A 6,000-nucleotide genomic window follows, 5' to 3' on the forward strand; every position below is an offset into this window, starting at 1 on the left:
TCTATACCTTCTAGAAATATGGCCGTAGCGCTCCGACTGGGTACCTCACAATGTCGGAGGAAGGAAGGCCATGGCGCAACAACGTGAGAAAAAATCTGCTGTTGACGCATATCGAAGTGAAAAAAAATGTATATTTTCGAGCGGAACGAAATGTTCGTGCACGTTTATCCGACATTAATACACGTTTTAAAAGCGCAGTCTTGTACAATTTATTATATATAAATAATATAAACATAATATACAACGCGTTACCAAGGTTTATAGTACCAAATTTATATTTATGATTATCCCTGTAACCGCGGGACTACGCGCAGTCCCGCAGCTCCCCACATTTAAGGCGCATTCACTTCGTGAAAAGACGCGCGTCGTGGAGTAAGTTTTTTGCTTATTTTTGTATTGAAAAAAGACGCGCGCCGAGGAGGACGACGCAGGGAGACGACGCCACGGAACCCAATTTTTCCCTCGACGCGCGCGCTTGAGCCAATCAGCGAGCGTCCGGACGTGACGTGTCGCCCTTTTCCGGCTAAGACTTGTTTTCGCTGTTTCTATATTCGACCTACAATGAAGGCGAAAAGGCAGAGGGGTCGGGAGATTCGTGCACTCGCCAAACTTGGCCGGAAGCATTTCAGCGTTAAAAGAAGCAAGCCGATTGGAACATCTGACTGTGAGCAGTGTTTTATGTGCGTGTACGACGCCGTGAAACTACTCTTCATCGTTTGCGTGAAAGCTGCCACCGAAGTTCGGGATGTGTCCCGACCTTGAACTGTGCGGGAGCGATCACTCCCAATGTGTTGTGTAGTCTTTGTGTGCCCCTATCACTACGGAATACAACAGTTCTCCATCGAAAACACTCTTGCACAAGCTGCGTACAGTGTTCAAGGTGCGGACGCGAAGGCTCTGGGACGCGCCGGCGTAGCACCGTGCTTTGTTTGCACAAAAACGCGGCAAAAGAGCACCCTCTGAAGCGGCCCGTTCGAGTCCGTGCCTTTCGCAAATGCTGCATATAACCGGAGTGTAAACGTACATCCAATCATTGCCGTTGTCCATTCAGTGAAGACGGCTATCTTGCACCGCATATGCAATCACGAAGGCAAGGCAACAATAATCGTGCGAAGCAGACGAATAAAAAATATTCCGTGTTATCTCGACAAACGCAAGATTCCCGGAGAAGACGCCGCCGTCGAGGGCCCTGTGTGACTGCTTCGTATTTTACGACGCCGGCGTCGACGTCGACCGCAACGCGCGTCTTTTGCTCAGTGTGAAGGCGCCTTTAGGGTGGCTTACCACACTTTTCGAATGAACCGGCTCCGAGTTTCCGATGCGACACCTTCCCTCGTACGGGCTCCGATTCTGGTAAATTTACGTTGTGCTGACTGTCTGCAAAGGAACGCTGAGACATTTCAGAAGGGAAAGGAGCCCCCGAAAAATCCAGTCATCGCCGCAGGGAGGGAGCGCACACAAGCAAGAGATGGGGCCTCTCTAGAGCCTCCCTAGGCCTCTTTTCCTACCCTGCTGGTGCTGCTCTCATGTGTGTGTGTGTGCGTGTGGTAATCTCGAGTAGTTTTTTTTTGCGTGCGTGTGCGCGCGCGCGCGTTTGTGTGTGTGCGTGTGTGTGCGTGTGTGCGTGCGTGCGCGCGTGTGTGTGTGTGTGTGTGTGTGTGTGTGTGTGTGTGTGTGTGTGTGTTTGCTTGATACTACGGCATTTACGTGGATTCGCGAAACAAGTCCTGCTACGGTTTGAGTGACGTGTGTGGCAACTAGTCAAGGATGACACCGGCCGATGACCTCTCTCTCGACAGGGAGAGACGCGAAGTTCGTGTTCAAATGTTCTTGTGATGGATCTTGTGGGACGTATGGATACGATCGACAAGTGAGAAGCAACTTATTTACGGGCTTTCTTGGTCATGTAAGACGCAAGTAAAGTGCTGCAGTCGTTTTTTTTTTTTTAAATCTCGTGATAGAATGGAATTTGGTTCTTCCTCGTTATCTGTTCGCTATTGCGTCGACATATGTAAATATGCGTGGTAATATTCTAGTTTATACCGGAAGGTAAATAACGAGTTTGTGTGATTATTAAAAGTGCGTTGTTTGTGCTTATGTGTTTATTTATACTAATGTTATTTTGTTGCCATTACCGTGTTAATACTAGAATCTTAACTGTATTAAGGTAATAGTATTATTGGATACAAAATAGGTTATATTTTGTTCTTAAGCAGCTCGAGCCCATAGGGAGAAGTAAATTAGTTGACTGTAAATAGTAAGTGTAGTACTCCTTCCTCACGGAAATGTTAATATATTTTGATTAAATAATACGGGATTTAAGGGGTTACTTCAACGAACTTCGAAAATATTCCCGTCGTGTTCAAAAAAAGGTTGAATGTGATTCACGATATCCGTAAATGACAATCGCACGTTTGTATTTTGAGCCTGGTGGCTGTATTTTTCGTTATAAACGGCCCACTCTGGAAAGCGCTCGGAGAAGGCCCAGCGGAGACCACGTGACATCCAACGCAATCGTGACGTGGGTCGTCTCAGGACGAGCAAAGCTACGGCGAGGCTGACGTCGACAGGATGGCCTAGTCGTTCCAGCCACCGAAGCGGCTGCTTTTGTTACGAATTTTGAGCGACGGGTTAATCTTCTGTAATCTTGCAAAGGCACAATAGCGACATCTGCGACACACAAAAGGGATTCTCGGGAAGAGGGGAGTTCCTCCTGCCCTTCTTCTCTCGTCGCGGCCGGAGGCGAGACAACCTCCGTCACTAGCTGTCAAGGTTCCTAGACGGGCATTACAAGCGAGGCGTCAGCGACATCCACCAGGTGCTTTTTGCTAATCGTTGAATTCGTTTTAAAATTCCTTTTCGTGACTTTTTTAACAAGGTATTGGTATGTTCGATGTGATGCTGCTCCGTTGAACACATATAGACCAAAAAATGAGAGCCGAAATTTTGTTGTAGTGTCCTTTTAATCAGCTCAGTCTTTTGAGTGATTATTTGAGCTTCGCAAGCTGATTAGTCGACCCCATATTGTCATTTGATCGAAATTTTATTAATTTCATTTCAGTGACTACATGCGATAACATCGCTTACATGATCGTCAGTGACACTTGTCGGAACGTGTTCGCGTTGGCTGCGTCTACCAGATTTTTAACTGATCTGTATTGCTGTGTCGAATAACTGCGTGTCTCGCCATTTTTTCGAAATTTTTTCTGTATAAAATATGCATTCCTACAGCAATAATTGCGTGACTCAATATCTTCTACTTAAAACAATCACATTTTTCTACAGACGTCTTTTACGCATACCTCGTGCCATTTCGCATCGATTATTTAGCGATGTAATGTTTTGCCCGTGTAACAAAGTGTTTTTTTTAGACCCGTTGCAATGTACAGCTTTCATTTTAGCTAATAAGACACGCGTGTGTGACTAAAAGCGCGTTAGGACGGTCGATCCACGCGCGTTGCCTTCGCTTCGACGCGCGCCCCAGATGGCCTTCTTTTGCGACGTCACGAGAAGAGCGCTACGGCCTTATTTGTAGGAGTTGTTGACTCAGCGCGGGGGCGGTAAAGCAAGCGGTAAGGTGAACTAGAGGAGGTCCATTAGAAAACCGCTTGCGTTGCCAGCATAGGTTTTGAAGCGAAGAAGTTGCTGCCATATACGGCGCACGGAGTGTTACTTTTTTTTTTTTTCGTTTGGGAAAGAGAATGTATTGTTGTGTTACGTAAGTCCTCCTGCATACAAACAACGAAGTTTAATTATTTTTGTCTCGTTTAATTGGTTCGAAACCCTAAAACGGGCTTTTGACAACTTATTGCTTCCGTCATTTTGGAGTCCGTGATACCCGTGAGCCCAGCACAAACCTTGAACGTTCCAGCTCTTCGTCATGACACGATGTTGCAGACAGCAGGGTAAAGTACAACCACGCGGATCACCGAAGCAAACACACTGTTATTGTAAATCTTGGCTTGTGATTCCTCCTTTGTAGATCATCTTATTCGTTTTGCTGGAAAGACCCAAACGACGGGCATAATAATATCGTTTGCGTATTCCGCATACCTCGCAAAAGCACTTCCCCAGTCACCTTGCGAAAAGCGCGAAACACGGAGTCCTCACCGTCCTGACTTCCCAGTCTTTTACATGCTTTAGAGCGGTTTGTACCTGCTAGTACGTATATCTACTGAAACTGCAACTGGGGCTAGGGGCAGTGCGAGAGGAAAGACACAAAGTCGGGAAAGCTTGCTCGCTCTCCTCAATTTCTCAACTCTCAAGTGATTGTACCATAATAAATGCACCAACGCCTCTTCCCAAAATAAGGAAAAAGCACCATGTTCACTATGTAAAGAATGGTATGAGTTCATGCATCCGTGGGCAGGTAGGAAATCTTGCCCAAATTTAGTCACACCGCATGATGAGCGCAACAAACTCGTACGAGATTTACAGGGAAATATCGGTGGTGACTTAAGTGTGCGTCGCTGTGCGAACACGTCGCTGTGCAAACACAGTCCAGCGACACGAAGCATAAAAACGGCAGATTTAGGACAACAATCCGGAGTCCATTGTGCAATTAAAACGACGTACTTTTGTTGAAAAACGCCTGCCTCTTTTTACTCACACAATGCGTCGGGAATCTTCTATATTTCGAAACGGAATGAAAGAATACTTTCTTTTAAAGAGGCTCACGGCGTCCACTCGGACCAGCTAGACCGGATCAGCTGACGACGACGGGACTGAACCCGTTGAACCTCAACCTCACAACAACCAACTTGCGCTCCGTGTTATACCCTTGCCACACGGGCAACTCGAATGCCATTTACAATTAACGAATAACATTTGTGTGATCGACGAATCGGCTCACGATCTGTCGCGCGTGGAACGCCCCACGCTCGGAGTGTCGCGCGCTCATTGGCCGATCCTCCAAATGTCATTCATTGTAAATGGCATTCGAGTTGCCCGTGTGGCAAGGGTATTAATTAGTGTGAATTTCTACTTCCAAGCTCCGCACCGCACACCACGAACGTTTCAGCTCTTTGTTGCAACGCCGTGTTGCACCAAACAGAAGAACGAGATCACCGAAGTCAAACGCAGCGCCGTCTTGAACGTTGACTTGTGGTTGCGCACTCGCGGACCCGGTGACTCCCTTCGCTTTCAAAGCACACACGACGATTAGGAATGATACTTTTCGTCTTCCGGGAACATCACAGGGACACCTCTCCGGTCACGTCTTCGCTACATGTGCTCGCAAACAGCAGAGCTTCTCGCGTTCCGTCGAACCAAAACAATACCGGCACTATGTTGACCGTACGTTGCTGCCAGGTTTTGTCCGACCAAACAAAACAAATGAAAGCCGTTTACAACTCCCTGTAACACCGAATTGGAGCGCAGTTCTTGAGGAGGAGGAGGGAAGGGTACTGAGGGTTACCTGTTCTCGGGGCGGGGGGGGGGGGGGGGGGGGGTCACGTGACCTTGGGGGGTCACGTGACCCCCGGAAAAAATTTTCCGATAGATTTAGCGGGAAATTTTTTTCCGCTAGATTTAGCGGGGAAACTTTTCCGCTAGGTTTAACGGGAAAAATTTTTCCGCTAGACTTAGCGGGGAATTTTTTCCGCGAAATCTAGCGGGGAAATTTTTCCGCTAGATTTAGCGTGGAATTTTTTCCGCTAGATTTAGCGGGGAACTTTTTCCGCTGATTTAGTGGGTTAATTTTTCGCTAGATTTAGCGGGCATTTTTCCCGCTAGATTTAGCGGGAAATTTTTTCCGCTAGATTTAGCGGGGAATTTTTTCAGCTAGGTTTAACGGGAAAATTTTTCCGCTAGGCAGCGGGGAATTTTTTCCGCTAAATCTAGCGGGAAAATTTTTCCGCTATATTTAGCGCGGAAATTTTTCCGCTAGACAGGGGGTTAATTTTCCCGCTAGATTTAGCGGAGACACTAGGGAGTTTTCGTAGACCGCGTTGCCCCCTCCGCTAAGCTTTCCGCAACGAAGAAGTTGCCACTGCGCCTGCG

Source organism: Ixodes scapularis, unplaced genomic scaffold (assembly GCF_016920785.2).
Source record: "Ixodes scapularis isolate PalLabHiFi unplaced genomic scaffold, ASM1692078v2 PGA_scaffold13__105_contigs__length_92229423, whole genome shotgun sequence".
NCBI lineage: Eukaryota > Metazoa > Arthropoda > Arachnida > Ixodida > Ixodidae > Ixodes > Ixodes scapularis.